The sequence below is a fragment of the Oryctolagus cuniculus genome, chromosome 8, assembly GCF_964237555.1.
Source record: "Oryctolagus cuniculus chromosome 8, mOryCun1.1, whole genome shotgun sequence".
Taxonomy (NCBI): Eukaryota; Metazoa; Chordata; class Mammalia; order Lagomorpha; family Leporidae; genus Oryctolagus; species Oryctolagus cuniculus.
In genome coordinates this window covers 114,857,981-114,871,029 of record NC_091439.1, presented here as the reverse complement: position 1 = coordinate 114,871,029, position 13,049 = coordinate 114,857,981, and the positions used below count along the sequence as shown (strand labels likewise).

Sequence of the window (13,049 nt, the reverse complement as noted above, 5' to 3'; positions counted from 1 at the left end):
AGTGGCCAATTTGAAACCACCATGACAGGAAACCAGGTGTCCTGTGAGAATGCTGACTATTACTTGGGAGATATTTTGTTAAAGGAGAGCAACAACTGGGTCAGGCTGCAACTCAACGACTGCTGCGTTCTGTCTTGCCAACCTTGTAATCCCTCAGAGACAGTCGTGGAAGTACTAGCGACTTCTTCAATGGGTCCTCACTGGGTAAGGGAACATTGGCCCCTTCAGAGGGGCTGGGACTAGTATTCAGACTCTTACTGCTTTGGGCTGGATTCACAATGCAGAGGTGGATGACCCACTGGAGAATGAGATCCTGAACAGGGGCGGTTGGGATCAGTTATTCCAGCCATCTCCATATTCCTGGAGGACACCCCCAGCTCATTTGCTGAAATCAGTGTAGAACGTGAGATGTTGTATTGATGGGCTCTGGGGAGAATCACTTAAATAAACAGCATTGTGTGACTGTAACTCGGGTCAGCCAAGTGATGAAAATCCTCTACTTGGTGTAAAGAGCAGTGTGGCTGACTCCTGAGTTAGGAAGTTCCGAAAGCATGGGGCCAGTGTTGTGGCATAGCAAGTAAAACTGCTTCCTGCAACATTGGCATCCCATATAGGTGTCGGTTCCTGTCCCTGATGCTCCACATCTGGTCCAGCTCCCTGCTAATGGCCTGGAAAAAAAAGCAGAGGATGGCCCAAGTCTTTTGGTCCTTGCCACCCATGTCAGAGACCTGGAGGAAGCTCCTGGTTCTTGGCTTCAGCCAGGACCAGCACTGGATTTTGTGTTCACCTAGGAAGTGAATCAGCTTATTCTCTCTCTCGCTCTCTCTCACTCTCACTCTTGCTCTCGCTCTTGCTCTCCCTCCCTCCCTCATTCTGAACTCTGAGTTTCAAATAAATAAACATTTTTTAAAAAGAAGTCAGTGGCCGGCGCCGCGGCTCTCTAGGCTAATCCTCCACCTGCAAAGCCAGCACCTCGGGTTCTAGTCCCAGTTGGGGCGCCGGTTCTGTCCCAGTTGCTCCTCTTCCAGTCCAGCTCTCTGCTGTGGCCCAGGAGTGCAGTGGAGGATGGCCCAAATGCTTGGGTCCCTGCACCCGCATGGAAACCAGGAAGAAGCACCTGGCTCCTGGCTTCGGATCGGCGCAGCACAAAAAGCCGGCTGCAACGCGTTGGTCGTAGTGGCCACTTGGGGGGTGAACCAACGGCAAAGGAAGACCTTTCTCTCTGTCTCTCTCTCTCACTGTCTAACTCTGCCTGTTACAAAAAAAAAGTTACTAGAGCTGAATAGAGAGTGTCCCAGTGATCACCAATTACAAGGGGGACTAACATCTCAAATGTAGGGAAAGGAGGGCTCCAACGTCTATGACTCTATTGGGCACAAGAACCCAAGTCATCTTGTCAGCAGCCTACCTGACCCTGTTGGGAGAGGAAATGCCTGAACTCACTTCTATGGGGTTGACCAGAGTTCGTAGCAGGGAACAGAAAGGAATTTGGCTTTTAATGTTGGGTTATAGGGTAGAGATAGCAGGAATGGGACAATTCAACATTTAGTGTGTCATAGGGATTCAGGTGCTGTGGGCTTGCACTACCCTGCCACATACATTCCAGAAAGTGCTTCAAAGAGGAGATGCTTTCCTACACAGAAGTGCTGGTGCCTTTGAGACCCTATAACATCAGTAACCCTTTTGTCTGCAAGTTCCTCTGGGTGATGCTTTTGCCAAATGGAACATCTGGCAAAAGGAGATGGCCTCCACTTAAAGACATCCTCTGGGATTCTGGATGTATCACCCCAACACAGCTACCAGACACACCCTGTTTGAAAGGCAGCCACTACCCTTCTCATGGCAATAATGGACGGTTGCTCCAACCAAACTCTTGGCCCAGGCAGACCTTGCGGCTTATATATCCATTTTGGGCTAGGTCAACTCAGACCCAAAGATAACAACCAGGCAAGGACCCAATCACGCTCCTCTGTCAGCAGGAAGCCATGCATTCTTGAATGTGACAGACCCTCTCCCTGACCAGACTCCTGTCAGGCTGCCCCAAGACCTCTTCTCAACAAGTTCTCAATCTTGGCCTATAAAAACTGTTGATGCTCACTACAAATGATGCTGCTCCCACCCCTGGGCGTGAAGAGACATGGACAGACACTAACACCATTTTCAAAAATGAAGTCTGTATTCCGAAATGACAAGTTCTGCTGCTGGAAGTTTCTGCTTGAGAAGGCTGAATGCCACCCAGAGTATATTCTGCTACCTCTAGTCAAAACCTGGTGATAGGTAGGTAGGTAGGTAGGTAGATAGAGAGATAGATAGATAGAGATAGAGATAAGGTGCTCCCCCTTAACGCAGTCCTTTAAAAATTGTTCAGTGCTATACCTTTTGCCTACCCCTTGGAGATAAAACTCTACCTCCCAGAACTGTCTTTTTCAGAATAGGGAATCAGACTCTTTAACTCGCAAATATTTAAGAAAGTCACTCTTACCCCCTGTTCCTGCCACAGGAGGGAGCCTAACTTTTATAAGAATGACTCATATGCCAAGATGGAAATCTGTGAACCAATCCCGCACCCCTGTATTGTGCAGATTTCCCATCCTCAACCATACAGGAGCCTCTGCTCCTCCCTTGCGTATGTTATCAACCTCCCTTTAAGCACCCTGTCATCTCTGCTCAAACTGAACTGCAGTTTAGTTCTGGCTGGACAATTTTTTTGTAATAAATAGTAATTCCAGAATAAATTCTAGCCATGCAACTTCAACTAGCATCTGGCTTTACTTATCTTTGATGAACATTGCTTGTCTAGTGCTAGCAGCACCTCAGCTAACCACTTTGGGGAAACATTACTGTTGTGCTTCTCCTGCTGCCTGAAGCAAATCCCCATGCTCTGTTGGGTTCTGGTTGACAGAGATTACTCATATTGGTTGAACCTGATGAACTGATGCTCTCTGCACCTGCAAGTGGACTGCTGTGACTGTGCAAGCTTAGTTCCCCATGAACAGCACCGTCATAGGCTGTGGTCACTCTGCTCAGTTGGCAGAGCTCACAGCCCCTGTCACATTCTGGCCAGTTTTCCCTTTGATGTGACATTTTATACACTTAGTGACACAGACTATTGCCAATGGCCTAGCTGTTTGTAGTGTCACTTAGAAAACTATAAAGCAGAAGATTAAAGTTCTCTTCACTGGGCCAGGAACTGTAGAGAAATTCATGGTGATTGAACAGTTTGGGAAACTAATACCATGCCTGGCGAGGACTAGGTCAATGGGAACACATTTGGACTGCATATAAGGTCTGTTCTGCCCAAATGGCTCCCAGGACAGAAGTGCTCGGTCTGTCATCATCCCCGAGAGGCACACACCCTACTTAGAACACTGGGCATGGGGCAAGGGACCCTGTTTTCTGATGAGGCTGCATCCTGTTTCTGACTGACTCCTGTCAAGGTGCGGCCCCTTTGTGATGTGGAAGCCAATCAGCGGAGGGTGCTTGCTTCAGTTGCTCCACAATCCTATTCCCTCTGAGGTTATGAGTGTGTCCCACTCGTGTTGATCCTTCCTCAGGCTATGGAGTTGCTACCTCAGTTGACCAGCTGCATTCAGCTGTGTAAATCTTGCTCTTATAATTACTCTTGCTTTATCTTTCTGAACTGTTTCTCACCTGATAGCTGAGTACTTTTTTTTCACAGAAACCTTGCAACAGTTTGCTGAAAGTCAAAACATTTGAGCACCATCTATGGACCCTGTTTCAAATGGTCATCGGGATTGTGGGGCATTGTGACAGATTTCTGTAAAATGAGCTCCAAAAGGTTTCTGACTCAGTCTCCTGTCAGTCCTTTGGCTGTCATACTTCTGGCAAGTCAGTTTAATGCCTTATTGAAGATCTCCTTGGAAAGGAATCCTCTCCTTTCAACCTTTCCCTGGGTGGTACTAAGGATTAGAGAGTTTTATAGATATTTGAAAACACAGGGTTCTTTCATGACCATTCCGGAGAATGTCTCATCTTGCCTTCCCTAACAGTGACCGCAGGCCAGCCCTGCTGGTGTATTGGCTGCATGGCAGCCCAGCCAAAAGCTATGCTGAAAGCCTCTAACTTCCTTACTTCCTATTCCTGTGTTGACGAGACACGGCTCTAGATTGTAAGGATAATGATGATAATTTTAGAACAGTGCTTGTCGGGCTGCTCTACCTCTAATCCAAGATAACCTAGAATAGACACACGTGGATGTCTGTAACTTTCATTCCTATACACTCATTACTCTCACATCGATCCTTCTAGATTATGGGTAAGAATAGAGAGTAATTAGGAAAAGCCAAGCATTGAGTCACTGGAATGGAAGACCATTTCATTGTTAATGATGGAAGGAAAGCAACAACACCAGTCCTTTGGGAAAGGAACACCACCTGTCACAAGAGGTGTGGGGGGGAAGTGTCTGTAATGACTTTTCTCAGCATTACCCTTGGGGCCTTCATCAAGAGAAAAAAAGAAGACCTAAATGAAAGATCTCTGCGAGTGAGATCCCAGCAGAAAGAATGGGCCATCAAAGAAGGAGGTACCTTTCTCTGAAGGGAGGAGAGAACTTCCACTTTGACTATGACCTTGTCTAAATAAGATCAAAGTCGGCGAACTCAAAAGGCTTCCATAGCCTTGGCAACTCATGACAAGAGCCTAGGGAGATTACTGATGCCATAAACAAGAGTGTCAATTTGTTAAGTCAACACCAGGAGTCACTGTGCACTTACTCCTCGTGTAGGATCTCTGTCCTAAATGTGCTATACATTGTGATTTAATGCTATAACTAGTACTCAAACAGTATCTTACACTTTATGTTCTGTGTGGGTGCAAACTGATGAAATCTTTACTTAATATATACTAAATTGATCTTCTGTATATAAAAATAATTGAAAATGAATCTTGATGTGAATGGAAGGGGGGAGGGAGCGGGAGATGGGAGGGGTGCGGGTGGGAGGGAAGTTATGGGGGGAAAAAGCTATTGTAATACATAAACTGTACTTTGGAAATTTGTATTTACTAAATGAGAGAGAGAGAGAGAGAGAGAGAGAGAGAGAGAATGCCTTTATAATGATTTCCCATAATATGTAAAATTCCTCACCTTTTCCTGTCTTCTAGGTCTACCATCCCCTTCATGGCAGCTTTGACCACAGTTTGATCACCACTGCCTTTAACCTCACTGTGAAGTCTGTTGGAAGCACACAATGTACCTGCTCTGCTTCTCTCCCAGAATCCATTTGTCAAATGTCCAAATGTCTTTCTCACTTCCATGTCTGCAGCAATCGCTAGTTAATTCACAGAGTGACCAATACCACTCTGATGAAAGCACAGAGATAATCAGCCATATTGATGAACTAAATGGTACTTCCAACAACAACGGGTGGAATTAGTTATCCCAACTGAACTGGGGATGTTAGGGCTTGACAGGCCCATGGGGCCATGTTGTAGGCACTACCATTCTGTGCCTCCCAGCAAGAAGATTTCTCATTTGCAGGCCCCGGAAACTTCAAACAACACCTTCTTTCTAGGAGTACCATATGAATACCAGCAGACGTAGTACTTGTGTTAAAGCCAGACATTACTTTGCTTCCCTCTTTAATGTATGATGGCCTATATTCAAGTGTCTAAGGAAACACCATCATTACACAATATAGATGTTGGGTAACTGGGCAGACTTCCTTGAAAAACATCACCCTACTTTGCATTTATTTATTTATTTATTTATTTGAAAGGAAATGTTAGAGAGAAAAAGAGAGAGAGAAAGATCTCTCTCATCTGCTGGTTCACTCCACAGATGGCTGCAATAGCATGAGTGTGCCAGGCCAAAGCCAAGAGTATGGAGCTTTTTATAGTTCTCCCACACTAATAGCAGGGGCCCAAGTACTTGGGTCATATTCAGCTGCTTTTTCTAGGCCATTAGTAGGGAGCTGGATGGAAAGTGGAGCAGGCAGTAAATGAACCAGCATCCAAGTAGGATACTGGTGTCAGAGGTGGTAGCTTTACCCACTATGCCACAATGCCAGACCCTTAGTTTGGCAATTATTAAAACAATTCTGTCAATTATGCCTATGTTGGAAGTCGTTCAATTAGAAGAGATGATACAAACTTGTTTGTGACGTTAACTCATATGTTCAGTGATGATACTTTGACCTGGAAAACTTTTAGTTCACCTCTGACTTACTGGGCATGGTCATTAGAGATGTCAGCTTCTCCATTCTAGATGAGATAGAGTCTGAGTGATCATGGACACATCTTGTGAGACTTTAATTAATTCTAGAGGCTGAAGGACAAGTCCATTTAGAAACTTGAGGTAAAATACACTTGACTTCAAAGGTAGACTGTGATGTTTTTAGTCATAGGTTCAGCTTGCTGGGTCTAGGTAGCTGGGGGTCATTGTTGAGATCAGTACTGTTGATTAGTCTTATCAGGTCCTTCAAGTCCCATTGGTGGTAGACTGCAGTGAATATTGTGTGAGATGGAATGGAACTTGCCCCACCATCTTTAGTTCATATTAATCAGAATAACCAGTGGTGTGACTTACTCTCAGGAAATTTTGCCAAAATCAATACAGTGTAGAAATGAGTGGCATTTATTGTTGAAAGGTAATTCTCCGTGATTTGTCACACCACTGCTTATCTGACAAGCAGAGGAACTGATTGCCTCGCTACAGAGCCTCTTTAAAGGACATTTTTAATAGTGATTATTGTTGAGGAACAAGCATAGAGGCTTCATGTAAAGCAAGGAAAAACATTTTTTAACTGATCATTATGGAACCACATTTCCAAAGTCCCCATCTTGCTCCTGTAACACAGAACAGTGAACATGCAGGTGTCACCAGCAGTCTATCCTGCTGCTGTGAGGACATCTGAGACCAAGAGGCCATCCGAAAGAACATGCTGATATTCTGGCTACTGATAATTTTGTGAGTAATACTGTTTTTAATCTGTAACTTCGGATTCTCATGAAATGGGCAGCCTAGAGACTTATGTCCAGTGCTTGATATAGAACTCATACCTGCTTGCTGTGAGCTTTTCTTGTCAACTCATCTCAACATGTTTTTCTTTATTTGCTAGCCAAGAATATGAAAGTGAATTGGCATGCAAGGGGAGATTAAATAGTAAATAATAACACATGTTATTCTTCAATAGTTCACTATATTTTTCATACATTTTATCGACTCAATTACTGAAGACCTATATAGAGTCTTCATATGTCCTAAAAGTTACAGGAATACATAGAGAACGCTTCCATGATGAAGGATGTGCATGAACTGTGAGATACTGCATTGTACAGTAAACTTTCCATCAGTGGAGACAAGAAAGGAAAATGGGCTTGTTGATGTTCCTCCTTTAGAGTAATGCACACCATGGAATTTCATGAGATCCTGTAGACATTTTTTTCTTGGATGATTTTCAGACAAGACTGAACAATGCCACTTGATACGTAAGTGGTGGTGGACCTCTGAGAAATAGGTCTTTTTTTTTTTTTGCCTATGCCTCACTCCTCTAATTCCTCACTCTTGCTTCTCAGAAACTACAAGCTAATGACGTCATAACACACCGTATATTTCATGTTGATGCATGAAGGAACTGACAATGAGAAAATGGATCATGAAGGAGGTAGATTTAAGTTGGGCACACACACAAATTTGCCTAGATATGCAGAGATGCAGCAAAGCCAGAAACAAGAAGCTTGTGCTAGCTGATTCAAAGAGGAAAGGTAGTTAGTATGGAGGAAAGAATGTTAAGGCATGTGTAAGAAACAACCAGTCAGATTTGATCCTAGTTCTTGTCAAATAAAAGTCAGCTAGGTACTCCACACTGAGGAAAATTATGACAATTTACATTGAAGGGATCTGTGGTTTCACTAGAGAACCTACAAGTCACAGATGGCTGGAAGCAGGATGAATAATATCATGTAAGAAAAAAGTAGAATTCAAGGAAATTAAGTAACTAAACACTGAAGACAGGTTACCCTGGAAAGATTAGCAGCACAAAGAAAACCCTACCTTCTCTAAAATCCAACACATTTTGCTCACTTTTGGTTCAGCTATAGAATTTCATAATAATTAATAGTCTGTAAGTGATTCCATTATAAATCTTACCATCTCACCCTCTGGCTTCTTCTGTACCTTCCAGAAAGTCTACCTATAACCTGACCTTGAGTAGAAACACCTGTGGCTGTAGAGCAGTAGATTGTAGGGACAAAAATCATGGAAGAGAGCAGAATTCCCAAAGTGGGGATAATGAGAAGGACTCTGCCCAAGCTTTCTGCATGACTTTGCTCAGTTACCAGAGGATGAAGAGATGAAATAAAACAGAAACGAGGGGCCCGTGCTGTGGCTCAGTGGGTTAAAGCCCTGGCCTGAAGCTCCGGCATCCCATATGGGCGCCAGTTCTAGCCCCGGCTGCTCCTCTCTGATTCAGCTCTCTGCTATGGCCTAGGAAAGCAGTGGAAGATGGCCAAGTCCTTGGGCCCCTGCATCCCTGTTGGAGACCCAGAAGAAACTCCTGGCTCCTGGCTTCAGATTGGCACAACCCCAGCCATTGTGGCCATCTGGGGAGTGAACCAGTGGATGGAAGACCTCTCTCTCTCTCTGTTTCTACCTCTATCTGTAACTCTGTCTTTCAAATAAATAAAAAATAAATCTTAAAAAAAAAAAAAAACAGAAATGAGATGCAGAGCAGAGAAATCAGAAGTAATCAGAGGTAACAATTGAGTAGGTACCTCCCAAACCTAAACCCAGAGATAGCAACAGATGAACATAGGATGTAGAAATGTAAGTGGAGTCATAGCATAAGATAGGAAAAAAGCTTCAAGTGACAGGGAAATTATCTGATGAAAAATACATGCCATCTTTAGTAACCAAAGAAAAGAAAAGAAAACTCGTCTTTAAAAATACCATACTGTTTTTAAAGTAATAGTCTGGTAAGGTTAGGCTGTGAGAAAGATTCCCTTACTCTGATATTTGGAAAGTAATTTGCTGTAATGCATTTGGAAATCTTAGAGATATTTAATACATAATTCAGATTATTGAATCCCAAAGCCCATGAAAGGATACCTAAAGCTAGCATTTAAGGAGTGCATAATACATTCTAAGTGCTCAGCTGATTGTTTTATAAATGATTTACCTTTCAATTTTCTACCAACCTAAAATGCAGGTAATGCTTTAATCTCTGTTCTATAGACAAAGAAATTCAATCTTTATGAAGTTAAAGTGATAGAGTCAGAACTGACTTCAAATTCCTTATGTATTGGGGGCTGGCTCTGTGACTTAGTGAAAGCCACTACCTGTGGCTCCAGCATCCCATATGGGTACCAATTCAAGTGCCGACTTCTCCACTTCTGATCCAGTCTCCTGCTAATGTGCCAGGGAAAGCAAATGAATATGGTTCAAGCTCTTGGCCTCCTGCTTCCATGTTGGAGACCCAGGAGAAATTCCTGGCTCCTGGTTTCAGATTGGTCCAGCGAAGGCTGCTGCACAGTGAATAAAGATAAACAAAAGATAAAGAAACAGTGGATAAAGATTCTCTCTCTCTCTCTCTCCCTTCTAAATAAAAAAAATCTTAAAAAAAAAAAAACAAAAAAAGTTATTATGTATTTACTTATTATCTATTTATTTAGAAAGAGAGAGAGAGAGAGAGAGAGAGAGAGAGAGAGAGAGAAAGGGAAATCCCATATGCCAGTTCACTCTCCAAGTGCGTATAACAGCCAGGATTGGGCCAAAGCCCAGAGGCTGGGGCTCAGTCTGAGTCTTCCATGTGGGAGGAAAGAACCCAATAACTTCAGTGATCACCACTTCCTCCTAGATTCTGCATTAGCAAGAAACTGGAGTCAGGAACTGTTACCGGAAAAGCAAAAGTTCTTGTCTTTGCGCAAGAAAGAATTCAGGCGTGAGACAGAGAGTAAGTGGAAAGCAAAATAGCAAGGTTTATTAGGGCAGGGACATCGTAAGAATGGATGGGCACCTCTCCAGACGGAACCTGAGAGAGTGCACAGTCACTCAGACTGGGAGAGAGCGAGGTTACATGGTTGAGTGGAGAGAGTACACCTGGGCAGGCCAGGCAGGCGGCTCAGCAGAGAGGCAGCGGGATGAGTGTACAGTTTTCATTTAGGCCAGGGTTTTTAAAGGGATTGCTCTTGTCTTCTTGCTTCTTCTTCTTCTTCTCCTCCTGGAACAAAAGACTTTTTGGATATATACGAAAAATTCCTTTCTGACTTTTTCCCCTTAAGTTATCAGAAAGGGGGAAGCCTGGCTGGTGATGCCCCAGGTAGAGGAAGAATGGGCAGGACCTCCGGAAGATCAGGATCGGGGTAGGATGTTTGAAGTGCAGATACCGGGCGGCACCTGGAACCTGGAAGGTTATCAGGTAGAAGGGGCAGGACCCCCACCTGGAAAGTTATTGGGTAGAAGGGGCAGGGCCCCCCTGAGAGATTGTCTCAGGATCCGGGTAGGATGTTTGAAGTGCAGATACTAGGCGGCACCTGGAAGGTAATCGGGATGACTTTGAGATGTAGATGCTGGACCTGGATGTCAATGCCTTAGGCCTTTGTCACACACACATAAGCTCATTTCTGACTTCCTACCTAACATTCCCCCCTCAAGAGGAATACCCGTAATTCTTTTGGGGATAAATGGATGGAGTTCCGTCTTCTGTAGCTACTTCAAAGCTGACATATGGGTGTCGAGATCGATACGGATATTTCCTCTTGCTATTTGTCCTATGGTGTGTGACAGTGGCCTTGGAAAGACTGTCCTGCTCGGTCCAGAGGGTGCACCTGGAAGGTTATTGGGATGACTTTGAGATGCAGATGCTGGACCTGGATGTCAATGCCTTAGGCCTTCGTCACACACACATAAGCTCATTTCTGACTTCCTACCTAACAGAACCAGAGACAAGATTCAGCTGCAGGCACTCTGAGACCTGGGTATCTGAACCAGTATCTTTTTTTTTTTTTTTTTTTAATATTTCAATTTTCACTTTATTGCAGGATGGTAGAATTAATTATAAATTCAAAGTGTAACTGAGTAATCTTTTAGTCAGGCAGCATGTTTTAATAAAAGCAAACTGCTCATTAAACGTGATCATGGAACAACTCGAAATACATAGAACAAAGGATGAGATACATGACTGGCCAAGAGTTCTCTCATTTTATGAAACCTAAATTTGACTTTTAGGAAAGATAAAGTGTAACTTCAGGAGAGGGCAACAGTCACATTTAGTTTCCATCTGGTGAGTCAACTGATTCTAACAGTCTCCACCGGGCAGGTGCACTACATAACTGGCTGTGCCTGCGCCTTCTTTGCCAGCAGCTTTAGATCTGCGATGCACTTGGCAATTGTCTCCTTTTCCTGCTGTGCAGAGATGCTCTGCACCACGTGCTTCTCCACCCAGTTTATCATGTGCTCCTGCTCCTTCCGCTGCATCATATTCTGCACAGAGATGTGATAGTCCAGCCGATTCTTCACCTCCTTGTACACCCTGTGCAGCCGTTCCTGGTACGTCAACTCCAAGGCCATAGCAATGTTATTCCTCTGCACATCAAAAAGGTAGTGTCGCTTCTGAACCAGAGCCTGCTGTGACTTCTCCTGTTCAATTGCATTCTGGATTTGTTTGATGGAAGCCTGTTTCACTTCTTCTAGCTGAGCAATTTTTTGCTCATTGAGTTTATCTGCAAATTCGCCAATTGAGGCACCGTATTTTTTAATTACATATACAAGTAACCCTACTACTGATATGGTGGAGAAGGTCTCTGGGGTAATCACATATATTTCTTTGGAGAGACAGTATAAGATAAGCCCAGTTCCAAGCATGTAGGGTCCTGTGACACCAGTTTTAGGATAAAGGAACTGGAAGAATTCCTCAGGGATCAGCCCAAGACGAACTTTCCCTCCATATTCAGGGAGAGGTGGTACAGGGGCAAGACTTGGCTTCCCTGTGTGGAAGATCCTTGTTGCCTGCAATATCCCCGGGCCCAGGAGGCCTGCGTTCTTCAGACCGGGGGCCGCTGCGGCGGCGGCAGAAAGCACCACTCGGGACAGCATGGTCAGCGAAAGTCCAGGCGTCCCTGTGACCCCGGCCGGAGACTGTCCTGAACCAGTATCTTAACCACTAGGCTGAATGCTCAACCCCAAGTTCTTGCTTTTAACTATTCACTATAAATACTGTACACTATTTTATCCTGAAATATTGATATGTGAATGAGTATAAAACAATTTCAAAAGCATTTATAATAGTACAAAATAAGAAACAACATATCCATCAACAAAATACTACATTCATATTTTTTCATGAAGTATAACCAAGACTTTATAAATATTTTTATGAAAAAGTTAATAAAAATGATACAAGGTGAATGACACAATAAATTTTTCTTTGGTGCTTCTTTGAAAACATGAACTTGTTCCAGTTTGATTACCATAGTAGGGAGAAAAAAATCTGGGATTTTATATTTGTCTATGCTCAATTTCACCTACCAGGAAGGCTAGAACGATGAAAGAAAACTGCACAAAGCTGAATTGTACTGCCTAGGAATACACAATTCACATGCACACCCCAGCACTCACTAACTGCCTCGTTTTTTCCTTCCTATGCATATCATGGCCAGCAGGCACCCGTATCTGGTGTTACAATGTCATCCTGTCTCACTTAACTCTTCAAAATCAATTTCCATGAGCGAAATATTCGTTTCTTTTCAACAGATTGTACTCATTCAGAGTAGCTTCAGCTTTGCAGTAAAATGAGCAGAAGGAACAGAGGTATCCCAAACACCCTCAGCCTGTCCACCCACACAGTCTCCCTCACTATCAACACCTCCACTAGATGGCGCTACGGGAAAACGGAGGCAGAGAAATTATTGTTACCTCAGTTCTTTGTCTCAAATAGAAGAATTTCCAAGCACCTCCAGCCAGAGTGGAGTGGAGGGGGACATTCAAGAGAGGAAAACCCAAATAAGTACAATTTCCAAGGAAAAAAAAACATGAGGATTAGATTGGCATTCAGTTACCAGGTGGGCAAAACCCATCAAAAGACCTCATTCACAAT

At 43.7% G+C, this 13,049-nt stretch overlaps 1 pseudogene; it reads right to left on the bottom strand.

The window, feature by feature from the left end:
- Positions 1-11,038: 11,038 nt before the first annotated feature.
- LOC100354074 (ATP synthase F(0) complex subunit B1, mitochondrial pseudogene) lies at positions 11,039-12,108 on the bottom strand (annotated as a pseudogene).
- Positions 12,109-13,049: the final 941 nt, after the last annotated feature.